The sequence below is a fragment of the Chiloscyllium plagiosum genome, unplaced genomic scaffold (assembly GCF_037043375.1).
Source record: "Chiloscyllium plagiosum isolate Xiang-an unplaced genomic scaffold, Cpla_swu_hap1 HiC_scaffold_9, whole genome shotgun sequence".
Taxonomy (NCBI): domain Eukaryota; kingdom Metazoa; phylum Chordata; class Chondrichthyes; order Orectolobiformes; family Hemiscylliidae; genus Chiloscyllium; species Chiloscyllium plagiosum.
In genome coordinates, this window is record NW_028270147.1 from 105,134,902 (window position 1) to 105,149,364 (window position 14,463).

Sequence of the window (14,463 nt, forward strand, 5' to 3'; positions counted from 1 at the left end):
TCGAGATGGATAACATCCACTGGGTTTCCCTGGTCTAACCTATTTGTTACCTCTTCAAAGAATTCGAACAGGTTTGTCAGGGACGATCTCCCCTTACTAAATCAATGTGGACTCGTTCCAATCGGACCCTGCACTTCCAAGAATTTAAAAACATCATCCTTAACAACATATTCGAGAATTTTATTGTCAACCGAGGTTAGGCTAATCGGAATATAAGTTTCCATCTTTTGCCTTGATCCTTCTTGGACAAGGGGGTTACAACAGCAATTTTCCAATCATCTGGGACTTTCCCTGACTCTGTTGATTTTTGAAAGATCACAACCAACGCCTTCTCTATTTCCTTAGCCACTTCCCTCAGAACTCTAGGATGTAGCCCTTCGGGCCAGGAGATTTATCAATTTTTAGACCTTTTAGCTTTTCTAGCACTTTCTCTTTTGTAATGGCAACCATACTCAACTCTGCTCCCTGATTTTCCTTAATTGTTGGTATATTACTCATGTCTTCCACTGTGAAGACTGACACAAAGTACTTATTAAGTTCTTCAGCTATTAACTCCCATCTCTAGCCTTCCTGCATCAATTTGGAACAGCTCAATTTCTACTTTTGCCACTCGTCTGTTTCTTATGTATTGAAAGCAACTTTCACTAACATTTCTAATATTACTGGTGAGCTTACCTTCATATTTGATCCTCTCCTTCCTTCTTTCTCTCTTTGTTATCCTCTGTTTGTTTTTGTAGTCTTCCCAATCTTCTGATTTCCCAGTCTTCCCGGCCACTTCATAGGCTCTCTCTTTCTCTTTGATACATTTCCTGACTTCCTTTGTCAGCCATGGCTCTCTAAATCCACTCCCCCCACCCGGAAACACCCAGAAACTCCTGCCATTGTTGCTCTCCTGTCTTGCCCACTAGGCTCTGCTTCCAGTTGATTTTCCTCAGTTCCTCTCTCATGCCCCTGTAATTACCTTTATATAACTGTAACACCATTATATCCGATTTTGCCTTCTCTCTTTCAAACTGCAGCCTGAACTCTACCATATTATGATTGCTGCCTCCTAAGTGTTCCCTGACTTTAAGATCTTTTATGAAGTCTGGCTCATTACATAAAACTAAGTCCAGAATAGCCTGCTCCCTCGAGGGCTCCATCACAAGCTGTTCCAAAACGACATCCTGTAAGCATTCCATGAATACCCTTTGTTTGGATCCACCTGCAACATTATTCAACTAGGTCATTTGCATATTCAAGTACCCCATGGTCACCTTGACATTGCCATTCTGACATGCCCTATCTATTTCCTGGTACATCTTGCGCCCTGGTCCTGACCACTGCTGTGAGGTCTGTACGTAACGCCCATTATGGATTTTTTTGCCTTTGTGGTTCTTCGACTCCACATCATCTGATCCTATGTCATTCAGTGCCATGGATTTAATTTCATTCTGAACTAATAAGGCAACCCGGCACCCTCTGCCCAGTTCCCTCTCTTTTCGATAAGTTGTAAATCCTAGGATGTTTATGCCAGTCCTAAACCCCCTGCAACCACGTCTCTGTGATGTCTACCACATCATCATCATTCATGATGATTTGTGCTGTTAATTCATCTACTTTGTTACAAATACTATGAACATTCAGGTAAAGTGCCTTAATGCTAATTTTCTTATCCTCATGATTTCCAACATCTCTAGTAATATGTCCAAAGTTATCCTTCGTTTTTGCTTCATTCCTGGTCTGCCTTGAACTGAAACCCTGCACACATGCTAACCTGTTGCTTATCGTTCTACTTGACTCCATACTCCCTGTTGCTTTCCCTTTCCCTTCCCCCAGACTCATAAGTTTAAAGTCCGAGTGACCACCCTATTTATCCTTTTCACCAGAACACTGGTTCCAGATCGGTTCAGGTGGAGACTGTCTCATTGGTACAGATCGCCCCAGTTCCAAAACTAATGCCAATGTCCCATGAAATGGAATCCCTCGTTCCCACACCAATCTCCTAGCCACGTGTTTACTTCCCTAATTTTCTTATCCCTATGACAATTAGCACGTGGCTCGGGCAGTAATCCAGAGATTATGACCCTCGAGGACCTGTTCTTCAATTTCCTTCCTGGTGCTTGATACTCCCCACACAGGCCCACATGCCTAGCCTTGCCTATGCTGTTAGTGCCAACATGGATCACAACAACTAGATCTTCTCCCTCCCGCTCCAATATCCTTTCAAGCCGGTTGGAGATGTCCAGCATCTTGGCACTGGTCCAGCAACACACCATGTGGGACTCCCAATCCGGCTCGTTAAGGATACAATCTGTCCCCCTAATTATAGAATCCCCTGTAACAACTATTTGTCTTTTTGCTCCCGCTCTTGAGTGGCCTTCTGAACCATGGTGTCATGGTCAGCTGGCTCATCCTGTCCACAGCCCTTTTCCTCATCCATACAGGGAGCAAAAATCGCATATCTGTTGGACAAGGTCAAGGGCTGAGGCTCCTCCACTCCTGAACTCAGAATCCCCCTTCCTGCCTCACTTACAGTCACACCCTGTTGTTCCTGATCACTAACTGAATTTGAATTACTTAATCTACCGGTGTGACTGCCTCCTGAACCTCCTGCGTCCAGGTAACTCTCCCCCTCCCGGATGTGCCGCAGTGTTTGAAGCTCAGATTCCAGATCATCAATTCTGATCCAGAGTTCTTTGAGCAACCAAAACTTGCTGCAGATGTGGTCACTGCCCTTCACAATGGGATCAGCCAGCTCCTACAACATACAGCTACAGCACATCACCTGCCTAGCCATCTCTACTGATTAAATTAATTTATACAAAATTATAAGTTAAATATTATTCAACTAACCAACTAATAGTGAACTTTTAATCAATCACACGATACACAAGGAATATCAATTGAAACGCCTTACCTTAGCAACACACGAGAGTCCTTTTCTTTGGTGAGAGGAGAGGGCGGGGGGAGACACGACACATGTAGTACATCGGGATTCAGCTGCTGCCCAAATATATACCCAACAGTCCTCTGCGCCTCGCTGTGGCCTGTCGCTCTGCTGCTCCTTCAAAAGCCTCACTTATCAAGCAGTCTCACGTCCGTTCCTGCTCAGTGTTCGCTCCGCCAAGCTAAGTTTTTATATTTTAAAGTTATCATCACATCAGGTCTCTGGTCCTCATTGTCGCTCCTCCCACTCCAACTGCCGCCCATAAAATGAAGAACACTGATCCCCCGAGGTAAGTTTGTATATTTTAAAGTTAACTTCCCGTCAGGCCTCTGGTCCTCGCTGAAGGTGCTTGAGCTGCATGGAGGGAAAAATGTTTTCACTTGTGAGACTGACCTGAACAGGAAGTTCACATTAACGAATCGAATCAGAAATTCAAAACAAGATATTCTTCCCTGAGAAGAGTGACAACATGGAACTTGCTTATGCCAGGAATGCTTCAGTTGAATGGCACGAACATGTTTAAGGGGAAATTAGATAAGTACCTCAGGGAGAAATACACAGAAGGATGCACTGATGGGATGAGACAAAGTGGGAGTAGAGTCGCATGGAGACTAAATAACCGCAATAGCCTGTTGGGCCAAAAGGCACGTTTCCCTGCTGTAAAGTATCTGGAAAAGTTCTGGTCTCCTTCACTCAAGAACCATTTAATCACCAACTAATTTGGACAAAAGGGGTCCCACTGGGGTATGAAAGAGAAATACAAGAGACATCCCTTCATAAGGTAACACAATTAACATCCATTACTGAAAGTACCTCTGCAGAGAGCACGGTTTAATCTTCAGCTTCTCAGTATCAGTGGAGTACAGAGTTTGAATTTGCTGTTTGGTTGAGCTTGAGCTGCCAACATCAAGATCTTTACTGGGTTCAGCTTGGGTCTTTGTCATAAACTGATCATAGGACTGAAAGAAACATGGAGAGAAAGTGAAATCAAACATTGGGATTTAAAGAAGTACACATGACACTACTTTGCCAACTGCACTGAAATCAATGTACTTCTGAATTTTTAAATAAGTTTTCTGGCAACTAAGGAATAGCAGGTCTTGATTTTCAGCAAACTTCTCCAGTGAGGACTCAAGTTTTCAATTCAATCAGAAAGTTGAAGCATTTTCTGGATGTATGCAGGAGAGCCAGACAGGTAAGCCAAAAACAGATAAATCATTTGCCATTTGAAATAATAGAAAATTCAGATGTAGGATGCAGTGTTCATAGTCGTGATGCAGTGGTACAATATAATACTGAACAGTTGCTAAACTGAAGCACTTACCAAAATATTGTCCACCCGATCAGGTTTTCTCCTGCCAAATGTCTTCATCTTCTGCCAGCCTGTCTTCTGATATTGCTCCTGGTTGAATCCAAACAACTTCATAACTTCATTAGAAATGAAGATCTGGGGATAGAAGCACAGGAGAAATGGCAACTAATGCACACACCCTAAATACACAGACAAACAACCTCCAATCCATTATCCTTCCCGTAAACTGCTCAATGAAGACTTTGATGCTTGGACCTTCTGATTCTTCTCCCATTCTGAATGATGTAAAATTGGATGAAACTCAAAGCATGTTCCATTGAACAAAAATCACTAAATGCTTTAAAACGTAATTATAATTGAAGTGAATAACATCAGTGAGATCCGAAAGCATATACAAAACAACTTTAAGGTAGCATGCAATACTCCCAGATTATGAGAAGGTTTGACATTTTCCCTTGCCTAAGACCGAGACTGAGATATGAGTAATTATTCACTTATCAATTCACCGCATTACGTGGTTCAGCACTTTGCCAACAAGTGCTGGCCTCTGCTCTGTCAAATTCCAAAAATGTTCTGCCTTTAATAGACTGTAGGCAGACAACTGAAGATCAGCGCTGTGGGAGGTCTCACAATAAATATTGGGGCTGACGTGGATTCATACATGGACCCAACATTTCAGGAAGGTCAAATAGTTCTCAGTTTAACAGATGAGTTCATCAAAGCTATATGATCTAACCACTGACCACTGCCTCACATGGCTCCAGGCAGGAAGTGTCTGATAGGTTTCTCGGCTAACACCGTCAAAGGCAAGTAACATGCCCAGAAATGTTGGTGTGGGAAATAGTACAGATCAGACTGAAGACACATTACAGTCGAGTTATAAAGACAAAACAAAGGAAATGAACAGTCCCAAATTTGCTCTGTGAATGAAAAGCTGATTTACACATGCCCATTCTCAGTCCCGGGCAAAGTGCAACGCTTCACAAACTGTGCTCAAAGGGAAGTCAGGCTAGACAATGAGCAGCTTGATGTTGACTTTAGACCGTGGTAAAAAGTTCACATTGCAGTGTTGCAAGTCTGAGTTACTGGAAGGAGCCATCCAGTGTACACTTCAATCAGTGCCACAGTAAAACAGAAGTTGGATTGTTGTAATAGTGAAGAACTTGGTCTGCGTGCTGGACAATACTTTGTAACCAATGCTCAAGTCACCCACCTTAACCTCAAATAATCAAAAACAACTTGCAAATATATATCACTTTTCACACTTGTAGCATGTTGTTCTCAGCCTTTGAAGTATATTCACTATTATAATATCGTCAAAAGCTGCAACAAACTTTCACACAGCAAGTTCCCACAAATTAGAGAAATGGTTCAGTAAACGTTGAGCCAGACTGACTCATGTAGTAGACTGACCAGCACCATGAGGGAGAACTCCACTCCTCTTCAATGTCACACCAAAACTCTTTTAAAAAAACTCACCCAAGGGGGAAAATGGGGCCTCACTTTCAAAACAATACTTCAGTACTGCACCAGGACTGTCATCCAGGATTTCACTTCAGCGTTTGCTTAATCCCCTCTGCTGACTGAGGAAGAGTGCCACTGAGCCGTGGCTAACACTCAGAGCTATTACATTGTGTCTCCAGTTGGGAGTAAAATGAGGTTCCTCGAGGATCACTGGGGAGATCAGAGTCAAATGGGGCTCCTCAGTTCCTGACCTTGCTTCTATCATAAGGTCAGAAGTGCGGATGGTTGCACAATATTCAGTACCATTCATAGTCTGCTTCAGTATCTGCGGAGTTATGTTCAAAGGCAACAAGATCTACACAATATGCAGATTTGGACTGGTAAGAGGCAAGTAATCTTCGCATCAAAACTGCCAATTAATGACCATCTCCAGTAGGAGGCCTGTCACCAGTGGTGGCCCATAAGGATTGGTGCTGGGTTCACTGCTTTTTGTCATTTACATAAATGATGTGAACATGGAACATAGCATGGTTAGTAAGTTTGCAAATGACACCAAAATTGGAGGTGCAGTGGACAGTGATGAAGGTTCAGAATACAACAGGATCTCGAACAGATGGGCTGAGGATTGGCAGATGAAGTTTATTTCAGATAAATGTGAGGTGCTGCATTTTGAAAAGGCAAATCAGATCAGGACTTATACACTCAATGGTAAAGCACTGGGGAGTGTTGCTGAGCAAAGAAACCTTGGAGTGCAGGTTCATAGTCCCTTGAAAGTGGAGTGACAAGTAAGCAGGATTGTGAAAGTGGTGTTTGGTATGTTTGACTTTATTGGTCAGAGCATTGAGTATAGGAGTTGGAAGGTCATGTTGCGGCTGAATAGGACACTGATTCGGCCTCTTTTAGAATACTCTGTGCAATTCTGGACTCCCTGCTCTTGGAAAGATGTTGTGAATCTTGAAAGGGTTATGCAAAGATTTACAAGGGTGTTGCCAGGGTGGGAGGTTTCTGGTATAGGAAGAAGATGAATTGGTTGGGGTTACTTTCCCTGGAGCATCAGAGGCTGAGAGGCGACTGTAAAAAGATTTATAAAATTATGAGTGGTATGGATAGGGTAAATAGACAAGTCTTTTCCCTGGTGAAGGCAAATCCAAAACTAGAGGGCATAGGTGAGAGGGGAAACCTTTAAAAGGTACGTAACAGGTAACTGATTCATGCAGAGGGTGGTGTGTACATGGAATGAGCTGCCAGAGGAAGTGGAGGCGGCTGGCGTAATGACGATATTTAAAAGGCATCTGGCGGCGTATATGAATAGGAAGGGTTTAAGAGGGAAATGGACCAAATGCTGGCAAATGGGACTAGATTGTATCTCGGATAACTGGTCTGTATGGACAAGTAGAACCGAAGGGTCTGTTTCTGAGCTGTACATCTTTACAACTCTAAGATAATATTTAACAATGGCCCTTGACATTCAATGGTGTTACCATTACTGAATCTTCCACAATGAACATCATCGGGGTTACCATGGACCTGAAACTCATCTGGACTCATTATATAAACACTGTGGGCTACAAGGGCAGGTCAGAGGCTTGGAATACTGTGATGTATAACTCACCTCCTGATTTCCCATAGCAAATCCACCGAGTACAAAGCACAAGTCAGGGGTCTGATGGAATACACCCCACTTGCCTGGATGAGTGCAGCTCTAGTAACACACAAAAAGCTCACTACATCCAAGATAAAGCAGCCCACTTGATTGGCACCACATCCACAAGCAGCTATGCCCTCCACCACCCTCCACTCAGTAGCAGCAGTGTGTACAATCTACAAGACGCATTGCTGAAATTCAGAGATCTTCAGCCAGATCCTCCCAAATCTGTGACCATTTAGATCAAGAAGGACAAGAGCAGCAGACTGCCACCTGCAAGTTCCCCTCCAAGCCACCCATCATTCTGACTTCGAAAAATATCATTGTTTCTTCAGGATTGCTGTGTCAAATTCTGGGAATTCCCTCCCGAAGGGCATTATGGGTCTACCTACAGCGCATGGACTGCAGTGGTTACAAAAGATAGCTCACCAGTTTCTCAAAAGCAACTAGGATCGGTGAATAAATGCTGGCCAGCCGGCAATGGCCAGACCCTGTGAGTCATTTAAAAAATGTTCATTGAGGAGTTTAGAATTAAAATGGGGTTCCTTGGTACACAATGGGCATAGAGGAATTTTTTTTGTTCATTCATGAAATGTGGGCGTCACTGGCTGGCCAGCACTTATTGCCCCTTCCTACTTGTCCTTGACAAGATGGTGCTGAGGTAGACCCACAATCTCAATAGGGAGGGACTTCCAAGATGCAGTGACAGATTTCCAAGTCAGGATAATGGCCACTGTTTACAAGATGAGTCACTCACTCACTTACTACATATTTTAACTCCAACCAGCATCACGTTTGCAACATTATTACTGACAAGAATGAAAAAGGATTACGTGGAGTTATTACCTTTACTTCATTTAAATTCTGTGGGTTCCTCACTCGTTTGAAGAATGAAGAGCTAATTCGGCTTGGCATCATCCACAGGGCTGGGCTGGCACGGAGGTCGTCAGAAAAGATGTCAACAAAAATTTCTCTTGTAACATTAAGGACAAGCTGGAAGAAGTAAAAGACTAACAGAGAAAAGATTATATTAGATGCGTCCTCTCCACTCAGCAAAAAGCTTATGAGATCATTACAGTGAAAACAAAAGGGAATCCTGTTCAAAATATATAAAATAACAACTGGTTGCTCCACGATCTGAACCAAGGCTACATTTCGAAGTTCATTGATTGCAGGAGACAAGGCAAAAGAGAGATTAGAGAAGGGGTTTAAAAGGATTGCAGAACTACCAAGGGTAGGTGAAGATGTATTAGACAAGATTTCCTGCATAATACTGAGGAAGGCACCACAACATAAAAGGAGGCAAATCTCTGAAACAAAATGAATGACATCTGTGGGACATGCTGTAAATAGAAAGCAAGCTATCATGGCTCCAATTATTAAGGTGAATAATAATCAAATATTGTATTATCAACCAATGGAAACAGCAATAGAAAGTCAGAAACGATGAAGAAGAATTTGATAAAAATACTGAGTGGCTGGAAGGGACACCATATATGATGTAAATAGAAACAGAATCTATAGGTTCTCAGACTGGGCAAAAGTTATGACAGATGGGATTTAACGCATAACAATACGATGGTGATGAGGATGATAAATTAATAATGGGAGAGTACAAACAGTGGAGGAGAAAGGGGCTTTGGATTTTTAGGGAAGGGGCAAAATGGTAAATTGAATTCAATGCAGTCATCAGGATCGAGATAATGTTTTTAACATGCTCTGTTATACATATCATCAATCAGAGCTGCTGTGGAGCACTCTTCACCCATACCTTTCTTGCTTAACTAAGAAAAAATAATTTTGTTTTCAAATGCAAAATCTGGGTCTCACCTCACAATAAGCTCTTCTGCTCACACTCTCGTCATCCTTCCATTTATAATTCCCAAAGTCTGGGGGTATTTGCAAATCCCCCAGATCATGGCCAAGTTCCTGCCATTTGCACAGCTCCTCAGCTGCTGCATGAACCAATGTCTCAATCTCTACAGCATCTTGAGCGAAAGCAAAGTTATTTTCCCCTTGGATGTTTCGGGGCACATCTTTTAGCGACTGGGGCTCCTGCACTGGGCTGCCCTGTTGCAAAGTACACAAACTGTTGGTCAATCTAGATACTGAAGGTCAGGAACAAAAATGATGGAATTCATTTCAAACCATTAATGACAATACATGGCTATAATAAACTGTGAAATCAAAGCATGAAAACGGGAGACAAACAAACGAGAACCTTTGTTTTATATCTCAGAGTATGTCTGACGTGTCAGACACAGGCTGGAATTCATGTCCAATTTATTCTCAGCCATGTAATGAAAGTCAAGGTTTCCACATGGAGTGAGATCCAGAACATTAAACAGTATATTTTATTAGACTGAGTACTCAAACTCAATACAAAATTTACTTGATGGAGTCAGAACAAATGCTTTATACTCCTTTTTAAGTTCTAAAAGTTTTTGGCCTTAATCAAGGTGGTGAAAATAATCATCTTTACAAAATTTCAAAGTATCACAAGTTGTTTCCCTGAGCTTGAAATATAAACTTAGAATGAAAAGAAAACGTCACACTTATCCATTAGGTGGAATCAATATTCCATTCGGCTCACAAAGGGAGATATCATGGACAATCATGGAGTGCGGAGGATGAGAAGAATACAGTTATTGAACTGAAAAGAATACTTTTGGACAGTTCAGGATCAGATACATTGTGATGAAAACAGTGAATATTCTTCAAACTATGCAATCAAAAACATATGGCTTGTTACAAGTAACCATAGAGAAAGTAATGGCCATTTTAGGAAACTGATATGGACTGTTCAAATCTTTCCTGGTTGACAGTATAAGTATGGAGAATCTCTTTATCTTCTAACTGTTGTGTACTTCGGGGAATGAATGATTTCAAACTGAACGTTCTGAGCTTCAGCTTTCCAAAATCAGATCACTTTCAGTTGACTGCTGCACCCCTTTTTATTCCTGCACTTTACAGGGAAACACAAATATTGACAAATCAGAAGAGCACGTGTCAGTTTAGTCAGGATGTTGCTGTGTCAAATCAAACTGACCCAAGCACCTATTTCAGTGATTTCCGATATTGAATGCTCAGAAAGGAATGGACAGAATGAGAACTTGTCAAGCACTTTTATGAAAGAGCTGCTTGTCCAATCAATGTTAATATGTGCAAACCATAAACCCTTCTGTTCTTCTAATCAGATGATCATTCAGTCTCAGGACTTTGCTTCAGAACACTACGCTGGAAAAATTGCGTGCGAACTGAAAAAGCCAGAGACGATTCAAAACTTAGTTTAAAAGATCCTCTTTAAAAACACTGCCTCCCTTTTAGGGAAGGACAGAAAAGTGCGGAGGAAAAGGTTTGAATTTCAATAGCAATCCTTCAGTTCTAAACTCCATAAGACCATAAGACATAGGAGTGGAAGTAAGGCCATTCAGCCCATCGAGTCCACTCCGCCATTCAATCATGGCTGATGCGCATTTCAGCTCCACTTACCAGCGTTCTCCCCGTAGCCCTTAATTCCTCTAGACAACAAGAATCTATCAATCTCGGCCTTGAAGACATTTCGCGTCCCGGCTTCCACTGCACTCCGTGGCAATGAATTCCACAGGTCCACCACTCTCTGGCTGAAGAAATGTCTCCGCATTTCTGTTCTGAAATGACCCCCTCTAATTCTAAGGCTGTGTCCACGGGTCCTAGTCTCCTCATTTAACTGAAACAATTTCCTAGCATCCACCTTTTCCAAGCCATGTATTATTTTGTATGTCTCTATTAAGTCTCCCCTTAATCTTCTAAACTCCAACGAATACAATCCCAGTATCCTCAGCCGTTCCTCATATGTTAGACCTGTCATTCCAGGGATCATCCGTGTGAATCTCCGCTGGACACGTTCCAGTGCCAGTATGTCCTTCCTCAGGAATTACACAATGGAAATAGCCACTAAATCCTTGAGAAATAATCAGGCGTACTTACACTTATTTTGAGAATTGATGGGCAAGGTAGAAAACACTGAGACACCAGAAATTTTAAGAATATCCCCCACAGCTTGATTTTATCACCCACAAATATATTAACAATTTATCAAGATATTCCTCACAACAGTCTTTTGGGAAAGTGTCCTTGGGAAAGGGGAACACTCAGGGTAATTTCTGAAAATGTTGACATGCAAAATGTGCCCAAATAAAGTGGAGTTGTATTTTGACATTTATGACGGAAACAATCACAATCCGACATTTATGTTAAAATGTGGGAATTTAATATGCTCTGGGATTATTCATCAAACAATCACATCAATGCTTCAAGACAAATAACACATCTCCAATTCTTAAAATTAAAATCCATCCCAAAACTGGCTCAAAATTAATACTTACAGGTCGAGGACAAGGATCTTGAGATAGTACTTCCTCTTTATCATCAACACTGTCATCTCTTTCAGATGGCTCCAATTGGATGACAGTCTTCTGTTCCTCCTCAAGATCCTTGAAAGGTGATCTGGGTGAGGATTCAACATCCAATTTGAACTTTAATCCTTGATTAGTAAACTGGATCTTCTCAGCTCTTCTCTAATATCCCAAATTGCCAGCATTTAGCCCATATCCTTCTCAACCCTTCCTATTCATATATCCAACTCCAAGGCTTTTATAAGTTAAAAGTTGTAATTGTACCCCTCTCTACCACTCTGGCAGCTCATTCCATGTATGCAGCACGCTCAGCCTGAAAATGTTAACCCTCAGGTCCTTTTTAGATCTTCCCCTCTCACCTTAAACCTATGCCCTCTAGTTTTGGACTCCCAAAACCTGGGTAAAAGATCTCGGCTATTCACCCTATCCAACCCCCTCTACAAAAATCCTTCAGCCTCCAATCATCCTTGTAAATCCTTTCTGCACACTCTCAAGTTTAACATCCTTCCTGTAGAAAGGCGATCAGAACTGTGTGCAGTATTCTAGAAATGGCCTCACCAATGTCCTGTTTTGCTGCAACGTAATGCCTCAAGCCCGACAGTCAATGTTCTGACCAATGAAGGCAAGCATGCCAAATGTCTCCTTCGCCACTCTTTCTACCTGCAACTCCACTTTCAAGGAATAATGCACCTGCATCCCAAGGTCTCTTTGTTCAGCAACACACCCAGGGCCCGACCATTAACTGTATAAGCTAGTGACCGGATAGAGAACTTAAAAAATAAAATTTGATGGAGAACTTTAAAAATGAAGCAGCCCAAACTGCATGGAGGGAGAATGTCTTCACTTGTGAGGCTGACCTGGACAGGAAGTTAACATTAATGAATCGAATCAGAAATTCAAAACAAAACTTTCTTCCTTGGAAAGGGGACAACATGGAACAACATGACAACTAGTACCGGGAATGTTGAAGTTCAATAGCATGAATATGTTTCGGGGGAAATTGGATAAGTACCTCAGGGGGAAACATACAGAAGAACGCACTGATGGGATGAAACAAAGTGGGAGTAGACTTGCATGGAGACGAAATAACTGCACAAATCTGTTGTGCCAAAAGGCACATTTCTCTGATGTAAAGTCACTGCAAAATGTATTGGTCTCCTTAACAAAAGAACAATTTAATCACAACCAATTTGGACAAAAGGGGTTCCTCTAGGGTATAAAAGAGAAATACAAGAGGCATCCCTTCATAAGGTTACGCAATTAACATCCATTTCTGAAAGTACCTCTGCAGAGAGCACGGTTTAACCTTTGCCTTCTCAGTTTCAGTGGCGCACAGAGTTTTATTTTGTGGTTTGGTGGAGTTTGAGCTGCCAACATCAAGATCTCCACTGAGTTCAGCTTGGGCCTTTGCAATAAACTCATCATAGAACTGAAAGAAACATGGAGAGAAGGTGAAATCAAACATTGGGATGATAAGAAGTACTCATGACACTACTTTGGTAACTGCATAAGACAAAATCTTTTTTGAATGAACAAATCTAATTTTCGCAATCTGTAAAACCAGTTAACCACAAAATTTAGAAAGATTAACAGGGAGACCAAAAAGCCCAGTTGGTTGAATGTGATCAAAACAAGTTTGTTTATTCCTCTCAAGCCACTGCACACACCATTCAACATTACATCAACCTATTTATGCAGCACTTAACAAGTAATAGGCCCCAAAGCTGTTTTAATAAAGAATACTGGGACATTGCTCAGGAAGAAGTATAAGGACAGAATACCCAAGACACCATTGGAAAAAGGAAGCTCTTGAAATTCGGATGAGATGAAGATATGAAGAGGAATTTGGGATAAAAGGTTTGAATGAATGCTTGTAAGAATATAAAAACTCTTATTAATGGCAGAGAAAAAAATCAAACAGAAAAAGCAACCTTGCTCAACCACTTTTCCTTAAGATGGCAAGAATAAAAGTCAACAGCCCCCAACAATTTTTAGTTCAAGGAAATGGATGCTGATTTGGTTTTGAGAACGCAGTATGCAACATGTGAAATGCTCTGAACTCAACCTCTGCAAGGTCACATGTTCCAACCATCCCCAGCTGAAACCTGCAGGGCAGTGGAGGGTTCAATCTCACCTCTAGCTGTTTGATGAGGCTGGCCTCTTGTGCTTTCAACCGGTCCTGTTGACGTTCCTCCTGCTCTTTCTTCAGCTTGTCCACAATGGACTTGCGCTTCTTAAGTTAGTCCTTCAGTGCATGGATCCTGATCTCAATATCACTCTGGTCTGACGTAGTTTCTGTTGAAGATCCATCCAATGGATGTTAACAGGTCTCCTTACAATCAAATTCAACTTGGACACTAACATTAGCGGATAAGAGATATATGCAAACCTGCATAACTCTTGGTGACACTTCTCACAACCTGTTCAACAACTTTAATCAAACCTGCTGTTCCACTGACAAAGCCTCGTGCAATGGACACATTGACCACTTGGGGGCCACAGTGTCACCAAACACATCAACTCCTCAGACCGACAGTATCACCGTACACACCGGCCGATCACACAGCAGGACTATCTGGGCAGTCAGTAACGGTGAGCATGGTTAGAACCATATTGAGGAAAAAGCCAAAATGAGAAGCTGGAGACTAAAAGCTTGCAAAAGATGTGCATTTGAAGGACAGGAGAGGAATGGGCTTTGGAAATGAATTCTGCAATT

The 14,463-nt window shown here is 41.9% G+C and overlaps 1 pseudogene and 1 gene segment (V, D, J or C); both read left to right on the top strand.

The window, feature by feature from the left end:
• The window catches only part of LOC148149223 (centrosome-associated protein 350-like), a 758,453-nt pseudogene that overhangs the window by 233,466 nt on the left and 510,524 nt on the right, over positions 1–14,463 (top strand).
• LOC148149224 (Ig kappa chain V-V region MOPC 21-like) overlaps positions 1–14,463 on the top strand; it is a 194,294-nt gene that overhangs the window by 74,080 nt on the left and 105,751 nt on the right.